This window comes from Panulirus ornatus, chromosome 2 (genome assembly GCF_036320965.1).
Source record: "Panulirus ornatus isolate Po-2019 chromosome 2, ASM3632096v1, whole genome shotgun sequence".
NCBI lineage: Eukaryota > Metazoa > Arthropoda > Malacostraca > Decapoda > Palinuridae > Panulirus > Panulirus ornatus.
Window position 1 is genome coordinate 69,235,108 of NC_092225.1, and position 20,173 is coordinate 69,255,280.

General features: G+C 44.2%; 1 protein-coding gene across 10 annotated transcripts in view; it reads left to right on the forward strand.

The window, feature by feature from the left end:
- The window catches only part of Shal (Potassium voltage-gated channel protein Shal), a 468,140-nt gene that overhangs the window by 91,225 nt on the left and 356,742 nt on the right, over window positions 1-20,173 (forward strand). The gene's annotated exons all lie outside the window — the stretch shown is intronic.

Here is a 20,173-nt window from a genome sequence, read left to right on the forward strand (position 1 = left end):
GTCCAAGTCCACTGTAAACATCTCTTGGGAGCATTAACTACACACTACCACTTTACTTAGCATTACCTTTACCTTCCTCGTAGGAATTGATTTATAAGTGAAGGGTAAATGAGTGGTGATCAACGGCAGGTCATGCGTAAGATTTGCTGAAGAAATGATGCGAGGAGAGGCAGGTGAGTGGACTCTACGCTCTTCGGTCACTGACACCAGAATGTTGAAATGGAAGGAGATAAGACGCGAGCCACATCTCGAGTATCATTAACAAGTATTATAGAAGGCAGACCCACACGTGTAAGTTTATATGACGAGCAGTTCACGGATGACTCGTGTTTAGGTTATTACCGAGAGATACGAGATGGGCAAGCGGTATCAGGATCTCCCAGGTCCTGATGGTAGAGCGGGAGGGGAGATGGGATGGTATATAGCCAGCTGGAATAGAGATGATGATGAAGATGTGTGTGTGTGTGTGTGTGTGTGTGTGTGTAAGTGTGTGTGCTAAGCAATTCATGGCCACCAATGATGGCCACATATCAATTCCTGATAAATGTATGAGGTTCACCAGGTTCACCAGGCAAGGCAGGAGGTTATGGCACCTAGTCGCTCCCAGCTGTCGCTCTGCACTCATCACGACCCAGTGCTACGCTGTCTCAGGAACCACCAGTCTGGTACTGTTGGTCCACCAACATCTGTCGCCACTAGTGGTCCTAGTAGGTACCGGAAGTGGGCCAGGTACTGGGTCTACTGCTGCATCGAGAGGCTCCCGCTATAGGAAGAAGATCCCTATACCCACACTCACCACATCCACACCTTCCTCTTCATCTCCCCCTCTGTAGGCTCACCATTGTCTGTCCCGCAGCTTAGACAAACTCCCTAAAGTCAGTCCTTCTCTCTTACTCGACCCCCAGTGAGGAATGGATGAATATGATCGATGTGAGATGAAATCCTGAAGACTTTGAAGAAAACATTAACTAACTGCAAGTGCACCAGCAGCTGCCCTTCAACCAGTCTCAGATTCGGCAGCAGGAAGCATTCAACCAACTTCACTAATGATTTCAAGAACAACCAATTCTAATCGCGCCAAGAGATATTCGCCTACTTTCATGAGCGCCACCTATAAACATTGTCTGGGCGACACAATACACAACATGGAGAAGATTTTCTGAAGGAAATGAGGGAGAGACATGATACACTCCTCAACCACCGTTACAACACAAGTCTAAATTCCTTTTCACTACAACCTCATCGTCTCTACAACCTCGATTCCACTGGCCTTCTCGTCAAAGGACACTTTTTATTGTTCAGATTATTTCAATCTGTTGTATAGCAATTGCCTGACTGTGCATGACAATACCTGAGTGATCTGACCGGGAAACATTTGTTCATGGAATCATCACCCACACCACTGTCGGTAGAGCAAAGAGAAAACCAATCAAGTCCCTCATCCAAATCCTGTACACAGAGTCGACGAAACTAACCAATCTGACAGACGTGACCTAAAGGCATGAGTATTTACCCCGTGCGAGAATTACGTTACCTACGGATTATGAGACTTTTAGCGTCAGGTGTTCCGCAGACCAGATTTTCTCACAACGTGATCTATATCAATAGCCTCATCGTCCTCGTACACAAACCCAACCAACTAAATGCCTTTAGGCTTATACCTGTAATGTATGAGTGATTGTGTTTGGAGAACCTTTAAAAGGGTGGGTGTTGGAGAGCTTTTGAACGGATGATTCTTTGTCATCGTAAGAAAGAAATGTAGCTGAATGGAGCCACGTTTTATACGCAGATCTGTTCTCTTTTTTTTCCCTCGCAAGCTAAGAGCAGTATCTGTTTCCAGACGCTGACTAAGAGATGGTTGGAGGACTAAATGGGGTGACGGTTATGGGAACAGATAAGGAAACTGGATAGAAAAAAAACTGAATGAACTGCTAAGATGTTCGATGCGTCCTATGGGTTACGTACTGAGCCACTGGCAACTCGAGCACTAGTGATACCATTTCTTTGCCTCTTCGTCTAACCTTTGGAACTCTTAACCTTCTCATGTCTTCCTTAAGAACCACGTCCTGTCCCTTCTTAAATGACAAGCGATTCTTTCCTCAACTTTCATCTCTGATCATCTTTAATCATCTTTCTTGATCCTCAAGTTAGCTTGTGGCATTGCCACTTGGAATGTGATTCTTGGATGAATTAGTTAAAATGGATTTACGTGGTAGTCTTTTGTCTTGCTACATCTCTGGCTTCCTGCCCAAAGGAAAGCCATCTAATTCTTTCTTTTTCGTCTAAGGGCGTAGACGTGAAATCATAGACCTTAAACTTGATTCTCTGCAGGGATGGTGTACTTAACCCTATCTCGCTGAAGGTCTTGGTTAACACTGTTCTTGAATCCATGTTTGAGAACGATACACTTAGCTAACCGATGACAGCACGAGCAACACCCTTGTTTACAGCGCTACACTCACTATACTCAGCTATGTTTCGGGTACTTGTGAAAGGCCCGGGATCATTAAATTTACTGAGCAAAGAAAAGACCTCAACAGACCTTCTCCTAAAAAGAGGGAGAATCGCTGAGGACATTCAACCGAATAATTGATCACACACTGAATATGTAGATAGGCTCAGGAGCAGCACAATATGGAAATGATGTAATTAGATTCCATCATCCGTGTAGAGAAAGGCTTAGAGTTTACATTGTTGTGGTTGGCTTCGGTCCACACCATTGAGCAAACATTGGAATAGTTAAAAGGATGTCCCTCACATATGTTCGTTCCTTTATTGATTTTGCTTCATCAATGCTTGCTCTAGTGCCTGATAGAAAGGCTGGTTAGGCTTGAGAAAAATTACATTAAGTTATTGGAATTATTCTCGACTGTCCCATAAGACTTAAGGTTTAAAACAGAAGCAAAGAAGTGGGTCAATCTGGTGTCAAAGACGGAGTGACTGGAGTCAGATTTCTCACTGGTGTCCGGATCCACAGACGAACACACCACCCTGATCCATGCGCTAAAAGCCTTCCAGACTTTCTTCTGGAAAGGTAGACATTCCACTGAACGGGTTCTACTAAAACTCTGGCTGAGCTCAGGGTGTATGGCACTCATGAACTTTACTATGTGATACAACAGCTGCGCTGCCCTGCCCCCCCATGAGAAATTAATCCCTTTGACATCAGTGTTCCCTCGTCTTCCCCTAAGTGTCAGCTCAGATTACAACTTGAGCTGAGGTTGGCGAGTCAAGCATGACATCCTCGAGCCGCACTGACACCATCCACACACAACACAGTCTCTCGCACATTATACACACAGATGGGTTTCAAAAGCGAGTCACTGGAGCAGACAGAATTGCTGTCGTTGTTACACTGATGGATTGGGAGTTACGACGGTCAACCACTGGGTATCCATCCTCCAATCTGAGCTGGTTGCTATTCCAGTTGCTTCGGTTTAATGTCTTCTGGAAAGACTGTGATTATCTCGCTTTACCAACAGCATCAAGATTTCTTTGACATGATCGGAATATGGTTGTTGTGGGAGGGCGACGACGGTATCACAGTGTGATCCATGTTGGAGCTCCAGTAAGTTATCCCTGGATTACCTTCACGTACTGGTAGGCTCTGGAAGTATAAGAGGACTGACCACATAGATGATTACATGCCTCTAAAGATGGAGGCGACTCTATTACCGGTTTACTTCGACTGTAGCCTAAGATTAATCATTCAGAATGAAAAATCAAATTCATTTAGACATTGAGTTAGACTTATTTAGGCATGGATCAGAAGTTCAGAAACATCTTTGTATAATTCATAATTCGAGCTTAGAGTTATGTTTATGTATACATCAGTCTAGTGGTGGATGACGCTCGTGTGGCCACAACTACATGGGTTGTGTGGCGCCGTTCATCGTCATCAGCTGGAGCCAAGGAGGTGGACCAGCAGGTTCGCTAGATGAACCATACTTAAGAACAACGTTTTTTTTTGTGAAGTGAACCGTTGTAAGTCTGTCGCTTCCGGTGATGAGAGATGATCATTTCGACCATTTCTGATCACCCTGATTTAATTCTTGTCCCGGAAAATGATATGGAATGATGACTAATGCGTTATATATGGACAGAGAGACCAGAGACTGGCTGCTTCTGTTACTCTCCCTTCCACCAAGGGCTATATATGGAAAGGCTTACACCTGCCAGACACATACGAAGTAAAATATTTTTTTCTTGTTTTGGACAATTTTTTAAAAGACGGACGAAGCCGTCTTATATCATCCCGAGATCCTCCGTGGAATATCTCTCATCATCTTTGCGTCTCTTCTCCCAAGTGACAACATATCTTTATGCAAATTTAAGGGCAGAAAATCCGTTAATATTAAGACTTTCTAATAATGCCACTGATTTCCTAAAGGAATTAGGTAAAGGATTATCTCGAAGGATGGAGACCGTTCGTAGAACTTGTTGGAGGGTGTTGGGGACATTTCCTTTACTTGCATAATGTCGTGTATAATATATATATATATATATATATATATATATATATATATATATATATATATATATATATATATATACATAAGTGGTGTTGTTGGGTCTGGTCACAGTGGTTGGCAGGTGTGGGAGGCGGTACTGGAAGGTCTAGGTATGGTTGGTGATGGTAGTGGTGGTGTTGGTGGAGGGCGGTGTGTTCTTGGTTGGCTGGAGTGGTTGGCTATGCTCGGGTGTGACACTTGAGTGTCTGGTTATAGTAACTGGTGGGGGTTCGGGTGGGGCAGCGGCGGCCCCCACGTATATTTGTGAAAAGGAGGGAGGAGCAGCACCACCTCTCCCGAGCCACGTTTGTTTACACCAGCAGCTGTGACGGTTCCCGCGTGACGTCACGCCCGCCAAAGGGGGGGGGGGGGTGCTACTACGAAGGTTCCCTGCGTGACGTCACGCCGCCCGCCCCCTGGGGGGGAAGGGGGGGGCTGTGACGGTTCCCCATGTGACGTCACTCCCGCCGGGGTGGACCCGCTCAGGCTCAATAAAAGAGTTGCCGCACCGTGTGTGCTACACTCCTGCAGCTGCCACACTGTGTGTGCTACACTCCTGCAGCTGCCACACTGTGTGTGCTACACTCCTGCAGCTGCCACACTGTGTGTGCTACACTCCTGCAGCTGCCACACTGTGTGTGCTACACTCCCGCAGCTGCCATACTGTGTGTGCTACACTCCTGCAGCTGCCGCACCGCGTGTGCTACACTCCTGCAGCTGCCACACTGTGTGTGCTACACTCCTGCAGCTGCCACACTGTGTGTGCTACACTCCTGCAGCTGCCACACTGTGTGTGCTACACTCCTGCAGCTGCCGCACCGCGTGTGCTACACTCCTGCAGCTGCCACACTGTGTGATACACTCTCGTAGCTGCACACCGTGTTGCTACACTCCTGCAGCTGCCACACTGTGTGATACACTCTCGTAGCTGCACAGTGTGTGCTACACTCCTGCAGCTGCCACACTGTGTGTGATACACTCTCGTAGCTGCACACCGTGTGTGCTACACTCCCGCAGCTGCCACACCGTGTGTGCTACACTCCCGCAGCTGCCACACCGTGTGTGCTACACTCCCGCAGCTTCCTTACAGCCTGCGCTCCCTCCCGCAGCAGCTGCACCGTGGATGCCAGTATCCCAGCCCAGACGCCCTCAGAGCACGCATGGTTGAACGATGAACACCAAGAAGAGACAGACTTCAAGGAAGGTGAGACATGTGCCTCTACTCCCTCAACCATCGCTCCTGAGCGAGGCTTGGCTGAGACAAGCGCATCGCACCGAGGATCGAGACTGCATGTCAAAGAAGAATTTCCCTAATCGTATTCAGTGAGCATTACCTAACTTCCACGACTGGGTTTCAGAGGAGGTTGCCGGAGGAGGCCGTACGATGGAAAGAGACGCTAGCAAAGTGAGGGGGAGTGAGTGGGGTTAGCTGAATCACTCGGGATTGAGATCGTGCAGCTGTAGGGCGGAGGAATTGAGATGAAAATCAAAGCTGTTGTTGGCAGAGTTGTCGAGACGGTATGATTACGGATGATGGTTATTCACACACACACACACACACACACACACACACACATATATATATATATATATATATATATATATATATATATATATATATATATATATATATATATATATATATATATATATATATTAAACTAACTCTCTAAATTCTCTTTTCTCAGAAAAACTGTCGGATCAGGGCCTCCGGGCCAACCTTAGCTCGTTCCTGCAGAAGGCAGAGAACGGTGGAATAGCAATGTTCAGTGGTTTAACCAATCATCCCTGCCATTTTTCCTCTTCATACCTCTTATATTGCCGGCACAACCTTCCCATTCAGCTCTAACATGTTTTCCCTAAAACCATATATATATATATATATATATATATATATATATACCGGCCCCGTCAGCGATTTCTATTATTGGTAGGGTTGTGGGGTTAGTCATCGTGCGTCTAGTAACATCCACAGTTTGTCTGCAGACATAAGAGAGGATGACTTTTGTATAGTATAAATAAGTTATGATCCTCTGGACGGATGTCATCAGATTTGTAGGAAGATAAAGACACAGCACACACTAGTCAGTGCAGGGAAGCACGAGTTAACTGTAAATAATTAGAATTACTTTCGTAGACTTGTATTACAGCGAATTACTTATGAAGACCTAAATTTTCTTTGTCATATTTTACTACTTCTTCCAACTGGAGATCTTCGCTATGTCTTTATATCGCGATGAACCGCGCACCGCTGTTTTCCGTGATCACTGTAATAATTACTATGGTAATGATTCTCTCGTGTCTAACATAACAATACACTTATATAGAGTATCTTTTGCTATTTTCAGCAATAAACGCTTTATACTGACATTTCCTATGTAATACTATTTCCCCCCTTTTTTTTTCCTCTGCTCAAATTCATGTAATTCATTCCGTCATGTTGGTTATTGCTCTGTGAGTTTCATGTGTGCTGTGTTCTCTGATGACAACCATGTGTGAGTGTGAGTACTATTTGGGATTACTATCTGTGTGTTACGAGGGGAGAGTTTTACACTCGTGTTGCACAGTCTCTTAACCTTAATCGAGTTTCTCCTTCAGTGTGTGTGTGTGTGTGTGTGTGTGTGTGTGTGTGTTCCATCTTCTCAGCAATGATTTACATAAATGATACTAAATGGTAAATAGTAATTCTGATAGATGTCTGTATATGTTTTCCTTGAGGTAATATATTCTTATGGACGTACCAATGTTTGGATCTTCGTATTTACAGCATCTACAAAACAACAAGGTATCCAATCCCCTTATAACTGTTGTAATCTGGGTTCGAATGCGATCTGATTCCATCAGGTGTACCAGAGAGACTAAGTTACTCCTATCCTTACCCGAGGTTTATGCAAGTCTGACTCCTGTTATAACCACAGGGGTTGTGATTGGCTCTGTGCTACGCTGGAGCAGCTTGAGATTTGGTTATGCCAGTCATGCGTCGGGCAGGAGGTTAATTGTGTTTGTGTACGTATCACGGTCGTCCGGGTGTTGGTGGTGGGTTAGGGAGGAACGGGGCAGGTGGGCTGGGGAGGGATGGAGGATAGGCTGTGGATTGGTTAAATCAGGTGTGGCAGGCTGAGGGTGGGTCAAGGCAGGTGTGCAGCACGGTGAAGGTGGGCCAAGGCAGGTGTGGCAGGGTGAGGGTGGGCCAAGGCAGGTGTAGCAGGCTGAGGGTGGGTCAAAGCAGGTGTGGCAGGGGTGAGGGTGGGCCAAGGCAGGTGTGGCAGGGGTGAAGGTGGGTCAAAGCAGGTGTGGCAGGGGTGAGGGTGGGCCAAGGCAGGTGTGGCAGGGGTGAGGGTGGGACAGGCTACGTGTTCTCGGCATCTCACTGGTGTCTCTAGTGGCTCTCTCATCCACCTCACCATGACCACCACTGGAGGAGACCAGCCTCACCCTGGGTCAGGCCAGGCTGACCCAAACCTCCCAAAACACGTCCGGGACAACACTCACAAACCAGTTGATGATAATCAAGATAAGCGAACAACCGTAGGATAACTCGATGGCTAAGGTCTCCGTTGATGACACAGAAGCAATATTCGTCCATTAACATAACATACAGATCAGGAGCTGAGTAAGGTGAGGGAGACATGGAAACACACAGAAGAACTTAAGGTCTGCCAGGAGCTACCCACTGTGGAACCTGTGTGTGTGTGTGTGTGTAGTGTAATGGTACAGCTGACTCCAGCAGAGACCTTATCATGGCTGATAATATCACAGCTGCTACTTGGGGGACAAAATGTTATGACACTGAAATGCTAATGCGAGCCAATTTCACCCGTATGGCTTTGGGGATCGGGAGGAGGGAGGCAAGAAACACACACACACACACACACACACACACACACACACACACACACACACACACACACACACGTGCACAAAAAATCTTACACCATCCACCTGGGTACACTCTAGTCTCCTCCTCCTTTTCAAACTACCCCTGTCCCCTGTCCCACCTCTTCATCCTTTCCCTTAACAACCATCCTACTGGAAAAAAAAAAAGTGCGACTGGGGGAGGAAGTGGGACATCATCTCCTCCTCCCTAACCCCCCCTACTGTTCCTCACGACCCGCTGGGTGCAACGGTATCAGGTGAACGCTCATGTCACTACTTTACTGCACTTGTACGCCGTTGATCGTGTCGTAAAATAAATTGGCAACAAGCGAGAGGTGGGAGTAATGAGCTGTGTATGTGACGTGTGTGTGTGTGTGTGTGTGTGTGTGAGAGGGAGGGAGGGAGGGAAGGAGGGAGGGAGGGAGGGAGGGAGGTACCGACGATGCCCTTTGCCAAAGTAACACACGTGACCCCCATCTTCTTTTCTTCTTCATTTTCTTCCGTCCGCTGACACCGACGTTAGGGTAGCCTACCCAGTAGGGCGCGATGATGCTGGTGCAGTGACGACATACAGAAACATCGTAGCCACAACGGTGAGAAAGACTTCCCTCTCGAACACACACACACACACACACACACACACACAGAGAGAGAGAGAGAGAGAGAGAGAGAGAGAGAGAGAGAGAGAGAGAGAGAGAGAGAGAGAGAGAGAGAGAGAGAGAGAGAGACGGGGCCCCCATGAATGTAGAACTGCCTCTCTCTTTCGTATTAATTTGTTACACACACACACACACACACACACACACACACACTATTCATAAACATGCAAGGATTCAGCACAATCTGTAAGAGTGGAGTACGAGAGGCGACTCATCAATGAGAGGAAATCATCAGCAGATCTTGCACCGTGAAAGCCGTAGCGAGGATCTGAAGGAAGGGAATGAGATGATAAATGTCGAGGAAAGTGAGAGTTAAGGAGTTTCAAAGACGTCGTGGAGAGAGTTGAAACACCACGAACAGTCTCCGATCTTATGAATGGTCTCCACTGAGACGTGCTTCCAAGGTGGGAAAATTCAGGAGTTCAGACTGAGGCGAAATAGGCGAGCAAGGACCGCTGCTAGCTCAGTGCTACACACCTTTAGGAGACAGAGAGATATACCGCTTGGTATATACGTTTTGCTTGTAGCTGAGACAATGTTAAGGATGCCTATGTGAAACGTTCAGTGGGAAAGGACTAGATATGGAGTCACTCAAAGTAGAAGTAGAGGAGAATCAAATGCCGGAAAAAAAGTGGTTTATGATAGTAGAAAGTAGCTGTAGATTAGCTCAGGTCAGAGAACAGAAGATATGGTTGAACTGTAGAAGTTACCTGAGTTGCATTTACTTGAGAATTTAGAATGATTCATCTGAAGAAAAAGTCAAATTGTAATTTTTGGTATTATGAATTCATTCTTGCCAACAAGGATAACAGTTGTGTATTGACTCTGTGAAGAAATGAAGGTAAAATGAGATTCTGGAGGAGGGGAGAGTTTCCCTGATATGCCAGGGGTGAAGGATGAGCAGAGGAAGCTGATGTGGGACGCCATCCCGCCCAAAATGCCTTCCACTAGATCAGCACAGCTTGATGTATCTAGGCCACTGAGGCAATACTAATTCCAAAGGAAGTCACTATAAACACTGCGCCGAAATAAAAAAAAAAAAACACCATCGCTGCCACAGACAGCTAAATCATCTCTGATTCTATATCTTCACTACATGTTCTTAACTCCATGAGATCAGAATGTAACATGTTGGTCTCTGAAGCCAGACACAAATACTCAGACATTATTGCTCAAGGGATTCAAATCAAATTGTTCTGGATTCCCTCTCATATAGGCCTCTGTAAGCACGACAAAGCTGATGCTTTTAGACAAACCTGCAATTAGTAAATATGATGTTGAAAACGACATTGGGTTGTCATTTAGAAGCCTCAAAACTGTGATTAGGGAGAAACTAACAGACTTCTTTGAAGCACGAAGACGAGTTCAGATAAGCACAGGTAAAAAGATTTCCCATCACAGTAAAATGTGTCAAGTAAAACATGTATATGGAGAAAATAATAATGACAGCAGATTACATGATGTTGTAACTGCTAGACTAAGGCTGCTAGACAAACCCTGCAAGAAATATCACAACACCTGATTGTTAATAACAAGAGACCTGAAATTTTAAGTTTGTATCCACTTTTTGCATCTAGTCGGTTAGACTTACCATATGAAACTATCCACTCTTTGCATCTAGTCGGTTAGACGTACCATATGAAACTATGCAATGTATGTACTGAAATACGAATTGTAACATCTTATGTAATATCAAGCCACTGGGGTGTGACTAAGATCCTTTGTGACCCTCGTAATCTTTTTGCGTTACCGCTCCCTGGATGGGCATGGGGTGCACAATGTATTTGCCGTGGTTACAGGCTCAAACCAAACACCAATGGGAGGAGATAGAAATATGACTATGGTGAGGAGAACCTAATAAGACAGAAATAATGTATATATAGTGGAAGGGTTTAGAAATGTAGATGAATAACAGTCGAGTGTAAAGGAGGAATGAATCTCCACAAAGATCAGAGGAACTCGTGTTGGGAGTTTATTCATTTGTTCCAGAGTGTTATGGAGAGAAAAATATGGGACCTTGACTTTGCTGGGATCATCCCAAATGGAGCAAAGTCAATCCCTGTGGTATACATCGAATGCGCTGCATAAAGGACATCAGCAAGTGGACATACAGGGAAAACTTCTTGTGGCAAAAGATCAGATGATCGAGGCATGATATACAGAGGAAGGAATTAGGTGAAAGAGACACGAAATATGAAAAGCAAAGTATTAGAAAGTTAAGACATTGCTTTCCAGATGAGCTTCAAAGTTGTGAGATTCAACAGTCACGAAGGCGGGCCGTAGGTACCTATCTGTGTAGTTCAGTAACCTCAAACGAGGCCTTTGGACTGGAAACGATGGTAAAGAATATAGTTGGGTTTGACACTGACAAGGAAGAGGTGCCAGAGACAGTTAGTGTTTGAGAGAGAGAGAGAGAGAGAGAGAGAGAGAGAGAGAGAGAGAGAGAGAGAGTGAGAGAGAGAGAGTGAGAGAGAGAGAGAGAGAGTTTTTGTGGACTGAATGCCAACACTCCACGCGCGAGTGAGAAGGACAAAAACGTGGGTCAGGGAGGGAAACATGACAGCCTCTGCAATACTCCCTTACTGCAGAGTGTTGTCACACACTGAGGAAGACTGAGGCTGTCTGAAAGTAGAAAGTCGAGAGATAGGCAGACGTTGGCCCAACTATAAATTTGCCCAACATTAGAATAAACAAAATGAGAAAGATATTAATAAACTCTGAAATTTCTTCCTGAGATCAGCAGGTGCATAGCGAGTGTCTCTCTGCTTTCAGCAAAGCAATATCAAGAAGAAGGAGTCACAGGAAATTACTTGGTAGATAAAATGTGAAGCTGTGATGTGAAGCTGTGATGTGACGCTGTGATGTGAAGCTCTGATGTTGAAGCTGTGATGTGAAGCTGTGATGTGAAGCTCTGATGTTGAAGCTGTGATGTTGAAGCTGTGATGTGAAGCTGTGATGTTGAAGCTGTGATGTTGAAGCTGTGATGTGAAGCTCTGATGTTGAAGCTGTGATGTGACAGCTGTGATGTGAAGCTGTGATGGCGCTGTGCAGAAGCTCTGATGTTGAAGCTGTGATGTGAAGCTGTGATGTGAAGCTGTGATGTGAAGCTGTGATGTGAAGCTGTGATGTGAAGCTGTGATGTGAAGCTGTGATGTGAAGCTGTGATGTGAAGCTGTGATGATGAAGCTGTGATGTGAAGCTGTGATGTGAAGCTGTGATGATGAAGCTGTGATGTGAAGCTGTGATGTGAAGCTGTGATGTGAAGCTGTGATGTGAAGCTGTGATGTGAAGCTGTGATGTGAAGCTCTGATGTGAAGCTGTGATGTGAAGCTGTGATGTGAAGCTCTGATGATGAAGCTGTGATGTGAAGCTGTGATGTGAAGCTGTGATGTGAAGCTGTGATGTGAAGCTGTGATGATGAAGCTGTGATGTGAAGCTGTGATGTGAAGCTGTGATGTGAAGCTGTGATGACGTGATGGATGAAGAAAGTCAGTTAAAAGAGGAGATTGTGTGTATACACACATTGTACAGGAATGAAAATCTCTTTTATGAAAGTAAAGAAAGTCTGAGGGATGAAGTCCCATTAATGTGGCATTCCCTCAGTTTACTGTACAATTTAGTAATTACAATGAAGCAATTTTACTCACACACACACACACACACACACACACACACACACACACACACACGTATATACACACACACACAAACACACACACACATACACATACACATACACACACACACACACACACACACACGTCCAAATTGTTCAATTTACTTTAGACGTATTGTATGTATTCTGACTAAATGACTAAATTGCTGATAACAGCTATTAAATCCAAATTTTCTTTTTCCACGATCCTCTGTGTTATAGTGGTTAGGGGATGCGACCCACGAGTCTCATGCATCCGGGTTCTGATCTCATAGATATATATATATATACACACACACACACACATATATATATATATATATATATATATATATATATATATATATATATATATATATATATATATATATATATATATATGAGAAAATCTCAACACGTGATACACGAATACTCTGGCTCGCAGACACATACGCATCGACTACATGCCTTTTTTTAGACTTCTGTATAAGACATCGTCCACAACCACGACCCTCACTCCTGTCAACAACGGTGTATGATAATAACATGATGAACCACATACCCCGTATTACCACAAACATTTGTATGGCCCCCGGAGGTACTCAGCTACGTAACAGTGCGTTCGTAGAGTGACCAGGACGATGTCTTCTGAGGAGATCGTAACGCCTGTATTAACTGACAGTGCTTGCGACACTGCACGATAAAGTCCACGACTGTGCAGTGATGATTTGCGTCTACGAGGCACTTCAGTGACCAAGAGGGTGCGAGGCAATGCATCGGAAGCAAGAGCCGCGTTAAACTGCATCTTGATGCATGGAGAAAACAGTACCCTGCAGTGAGGAGCCGTGTGACCTTATAGCAAGCATCAATATTACAACAGCAGAGATGGTAGTAGGCGAGCTCTGGCCTGGGGGCGTACTTGGTGGCAGGGGAAGGTGTGGAGGGTGTGTGTGTGTGTGTGTGTGTGTGTGTGTGTGTGTGTGTGCAGGGGAAAGGTGGCTAGGGTATGTGCCAGGGGGAGAGAGTTAAGGCTGTTTAAGGAGTTAGTATATGTGTGTGTGTGTGTGTGTGTGAGGTTGGGGAGGTGGTGCAGCGTGCTGGAGGCAGCAGAGTGTGTGTGTGACGTGAGGCGTGGGCTGGTGAGTCAGGTTGGGCCGGAGTAAGTCAGGTGTGGACTAGGGAAGTGGAGTGAGTCATAGCTGGGAGGAGGAGGAGGGGGAAGGTGTGGACTGAGGAAGTGTGGTGAGGGTGGAGTAGAGCATTGCTTGATGTGAGGTTGGGGGAAGGTTTGTGGAGGGTGTCGGTACCACAAGCCAGCGTACTGCTGATGAGATGTATTGTACGGGTGGTGGGATGTGGTGGCAGGAGGTTGTCCGTCGTGGGTGTGGTGGCTGTAGTGGTAGGAGGTTGTCTGTTGTGAGTTGTGGTCATGGTGGTGGCAGGAGATTATCTGACGTCGGTGGTAGTGGTGGCAGGAGGTTGTTTACCAATGGCGTCTTAGCTACGTCTCTTCCTTGTATAACAACTGACTGTTCTACTACTTCTACCACATTCTTGTATCTCCCCTGACGATGTGATCATTACACGAAAGTGCACTTGGGAACTTATCGTGTTTCAATTTCCTCGTGGTTATATATATATATATATATATATATATATATATATATATATATATATATATATATATATATATATACAAGTGTGTGTGTGTGTGTGTGTGTGTGTGTGTGTGTGTGTGTGTGTGTGTGTGTGTGTCGTTCTCTTTAAAAGATTGCCTCCTTCAATTTATTCATTGCCAGATACTCTATTAGCATAAAACGGTAATAGATAGCAGCCAATAAATATTCCTTTCCATTCCTTCTTGTGTAAAGTTCCAGGCTTATTCTGTTTCAGCAATGCATTGCTTCTCTTGCTTTCCTCCTCTGTCCAGTGTTGCTGCTGGAGGGAAAGAGGATGGGGAGAGGGAATTGGCGCACTCCTCTTCTAACATCATCTAAAAAGAGAAATTTAGTCAGTCATGAACTATAAGCTGGAGGAAGGTCTGTCACAGGCCAATGGACCTTCTGTTATCTGTTTTCTCTTATATACTCCTGTGAACTCGCAGTCCTTCCCTGCAGATACCGACATTACACCTACGTTGTCTGTTTCAACTCGCAAACTGACTTCCTCATTCCACCGTGCATTACTCTTTCTCACACGTCCAGATTCCACCTTCCGCATACCACTCGCTTCTGCTGCAAACCTTAATACTTCCAATCCTCTCCTATTCTCACTTACTGCCTTTATTCGCATAGCCTCTCCTGGTATTTCAACACACACACACACACACACACACACACACACACACACACACACACATAAGCGCCACCTTTCTCAGCTTGCTCAATTTTGCCACTTCTTTCCCACGTATGTCATTCCCTCTTTTCCTTGGCCTGAGCACCAGCCTTCCCATATAGTCCCAGATCATTTGTGGATAGATCCTCGCTTGGCTTCTGCTGTTCATAGCTCGTGAGAAAGTATTTTCTTATATTTTTGAGCACCATATCATGCCACTCTTAGTCGTCTTATATGACAAGCAGGATACAAAGGTAGTATTCCATATCTTCTGTCCCAGGGAATAATGATAATGATGATAATAATCATAATAAAGATAACAGTAATAATGTAATATTAATAATGATAACAGTAGTAATAATAATAATAATAATAATAATAATAATAATAATAATAATAATGATAATAATAATAATAATAATAATAATAATAATGATAATGATAATAATAATAATTATAATGGTAATAATTTTCAACAGTTCATCAAACTCACTTCAGCCAAGGCTGAAAACATAATCAAACACTCTCTTTGCAGTAATAACAAATAACAATAATTAACGATTTATCTAATTAACTGCAGCCAGGGGATGAAAGCATATAAAGAATATGTATACACCAACAAACACTAGACAATCAAAGAGGAGTGTTCAACACTCTGCTGGTGACTGGTGATATTCACAATGGTTGGAACGGGTACGTCCTTTTTCGATCTGTACGAGTTTCGTATGAGATCGATGTATGTGGCTGTGGCACCGAACTGCAGATCTGGGGACGAGGGATCTCAGGCGGTCAGTAGTGACGGTGGCGGGTCGGTGCTGTGGCATCATTTCCACCTGATGTGTAGGTGAGGGGTTGGTGGTAGAGAACGATCGTGGATAGTCGTGCAATGCACCATTCTGCACCTTTTATAGCAGTGTGTGTGTGTGTGTGTGTGTGTGTGTGTGTGTGTGTGTGTGTGTGTGTGTGTGTGTGTGTGTATGATCCCTATCTATGTGTTACAGGGAAAGACAGCTACACGTGTGATGCCCAGTGTATGTGGTCTTTCACCTCGTATCATTATTTTCCTTCAGTCTCTTCCACCACCATCAGCAGTGGTTCCTGATTGAGGGCAGCTCGGACACGGGTGGTGGAGGAGGGCTAATTTCATGATATGTATATATCCCACTATGTGGATTCCTGTATCAAATGATGAAGTGTAGGTTGATAAAAAGTGTGTTAGATAAGAAATGATAAGAAGACGAGTATTGGGGTAACTGGAAGAAGGCGAGTACTGGGATAATTGGAAGAAGGTGAGTATTGGGATCATTGGAAGAAGGCGAGTATTGGGATAATTGGAAGAAGGCGAGTATTGGGATAATTGGAAGAAGGCGATTATTGGGATAATTGGAAGAAGGCGAGTATTGGGATAATTGGAAGAAGGCGAGTATTGGGATAATTGGAAGAAGGCGAGTATTGGGATAATTGGAAGAAGGCGAGTATTGGGATAATTGGAAGAAGGCGAGTATTGGGATAATTGGAAGAAGGCGAGTATTGGGATAATTGGAAGAAGGCGAGTATTGGGATAATTGGAAGAAGGCGAGTATTGGGATAATTGGAAGAAGGCGAGTATTGGGATAATCAATTGGCTGATTATCGTTTACTGACCTAGTACCCAGAGCCCAACACACCTCGCCTCCCTGTCGTGCATGAAGATGCCAGGAAGGACACAGAAAGATGCTATACAATACGACGCCAATGAATAACACCCTTACGTCAAAGGTCCCGAAGAACAATATCACCAACTGAAGCTATAACCAATTGGTACAAGCTTGAGGGGAAGCAACACAGAAGGAACCAGGTAGGAAACGCAGACAGAAACAGTAGCCACATCCCAGACGTGGAGAGCCTCAGCAGGAATACGCAACACACAGGCTTCCCACGCAGCCTCAAAGGCCTCAGAGAGAGAGAGAGAGAGAGAGAGAGAGAGAGAGAGAGAGAGAGAGAGAGAGAGAGAGAGGCTTCAGTCATCCTTCGACGATATACAGAATGAACAGTTCTTACGCTAGCAGAACCAACATCCATCCTAAACCAATAAAGAGCTTCTTCGCTACACACACACACACACACACACACACCCTTGGTCTACCAGGGATGTATAAATAATACACCAAAGATACGTCTCCAGGGAACCATCTACATATGTACCTCAGTATAGCCCACACCTTACGGCATTGCACTCTACAACCATCGTCTGTTCTCTCCTCTCCAAACCTAACCTAACCACTCAAGGAGAATAGAATGAAAAGGATATGTTTGTCGTAGAGAACTATCCATCTGGTTGACTGGATTGCTGATGATGCTTACACACATGAGCACCGGTTGTAAACGAGGGGACGGCTGTGGTTTCGGTGTATTGTACATGATGAGGATAAATGGGTGCGAATTGCGGTCTTTCCTCGTCTCTCTCTGGCGCGGTCTCGCAAACGCGGGAAACTCCGAAAACAATTATATATATATATATATATATATATATATATATATATATATATATATATATATATATATATACGTATAAGGCGCACTTGACCTTATCAAGTGAGGGGATAAGCGGGATGATCAAGTGCGAAATATGATCATCATCATCGGGAGTTAGGTCACCAAAGGCAAATATCAGGTCATGGGTCAGCCCACAGACCTGTACATGTTGACATTATTTCGAATCATGAAAGGATTTGTTTCATACATTCCTACACTGATGTTGAGATTATTATGAAAGCTGTTTTGATAATGCTAGATTTTCTACGAAATTCTAATCTATCTTTGCGTTTCATTTTGCCTTTGGCTACCAGCACACACACACACACACACACACACACACACACACACATATATATATATATATATATATATATATATATATATATATATATATATATATATATATATATATATATATTGATCATACTAGTCCGTGATGATAGCTATGAACGTGAAATTACAATTCAGTTGGAGTTCATATAATTCTATCTCACATGTATTTTCATACATGCGGTACGACATGTTTCATGGAGACAATCCACCTCATCAGCTGCCAATAATTCATCACGTTTTTTTTTTCTATCAGATCCCAACACTACAAACATACCGCCCAGTTTCTAGAATGGCAGAAACATATATATATATATATATATATATATATATATATATATATATATATATATATATATATATATATATAAAACCTTGGGACATCAGCGCCATCTGTGAACGTTCGCTTGCTAACCACATCGTGAGGTACAACTTTCCATGCTTGGTAAACTGTATTTCGAAGGTACAGGGATGACCTTTTCTGGATTAATTCCTCCGTCAATCCCTCATTGCTAAGTACACCAGTGACCTTTGTCAACCCGCTGGACACACCACCAACATGAGCCTTCTCAACACAACAGTTTCTTCTGTCATGCTCGAAGCAATGCTGCAATCTCTCTCTCTCTCTCTCTCTCTCTCTCTCTCTCTCTCTCTCTCTCTCTCTCTCTCTCTCTCTCTCTCTTTATTTCGTCATGCTGGTAAATGTTATTCATTTCATACCCACGAAATCCATTTTCTTTTCTTCTGTTCTCTTCTGTTTCATGAGAATGTTTGATGTCGACACACACACACACACACACACACACACACACACACACACACCGCTTCGGTTTGAGACTGTTATCTTGGGGAGTGATTTTCCTAAACCTAAGGTCAGTTGTGAGAAATATGAATCTTACCTATGAGGATATATGAGAGAGAGAGAGAGAGAGAGAGAGAGAGAGAGAGAGAGAGAGAGAGAGAGAGAGAGAGAGAGAGAGAGAGAGAGAGATTTACCAAGACAGGTGCCATAGTCTACAGTGAACATGGTAACATGGAACTTAAACGCTCGGATAATAACGTAATGTACCGTTGCCTTCCCAAAGTAAACCTGCGTTGTACACATGCAGGCTGGGTGTTTGTCTGTCTTGATAAAAAAGATACAAATTGGATCATCTATGGAATACATATCCTTTCGGTGTGATAAGAATGATCAGGTTTTACGATCATGTTATGTATAGATATGAATATATACCATACTGATGCTAACTCCTGCAAGGCCCTCTGAAATATGGGTGAGCGAGGTGTACGGTCCTGGTCCATATGATATATCTGCTCACGTCTTAATGGAGTATACCTCCTCGTTAGCTCCGATCCGTGCTCGACTAATTCGCCTTTGTTCAAAACCCCTTCTTCTTGTATTCATGTCTTGGTCCAGCTCATCCCCCAGAATCAACAACACTCTAAGCCTTGTAACTATCAGCCTCTTTATCCTCACTTCTACGATCTTCAGAGTCCTCGAAACTGTGTTTAACACTCACTTTGGTCTTCCTTTCTTGGGTAATTTTGGCGTTTGAGAGAGTTTAGCACAAATCTGCTCACTAAAGTGCCTTTCTTTGGCTTCTCTGCTTCTCTCTGTTACCTAATGCATTCGCTTCATTCCATTCGCTTCATCACAGTGGTCAATGACGGAGTGACTTTCCCTCCCTTTTATCTTGTCGTCATCGGTGTCCCACAAGGTTCACTTCTGTTACCGACGCTCTTTCTTCTCTCTGTAGATGATCTTTTATCACAAAAATATCTTTCTTTTCCCTTTTACGTTAGTGTTTCCTCTCTACTCTCTCCATCTCAGTCTCATTCCTCTTCTCATTCCAGTTCTCATCCTACTTCTCACACTGATCATGCTGCGTCTCTTGGTTCGGACCAACTGTTGCGCTTCCGAGTGGAGAACCGCTAACTTGCTTAAAGTGGACGATCCAGTAGCGCAAGACAGACAGACAGACAGAATGACACACACACACACACACACACACACACACACACACACACACACAGACTCTAACGTTCCCGGCTGAATGTTTAAACGTCCAGGGGGTCTCAAAAACGTTCTGATATTCAGTGTAATTGGCTCCCCCAGTATGGCAAGTTTACACAGACATTCCCGTAGCTTCACCAGTGGTTGTTGAGACGGTGTGTGAGCCCCGAGTGCTCTCACAGGAGCTGCATCTTCCAGCCGTGTGTATTGTTATACTATCTATACAACAGCACCAATACTTTTGTAATGAACGTGAACTGTGTATCATGATAGATGCTGAGCACTGATCAAGCTAGCT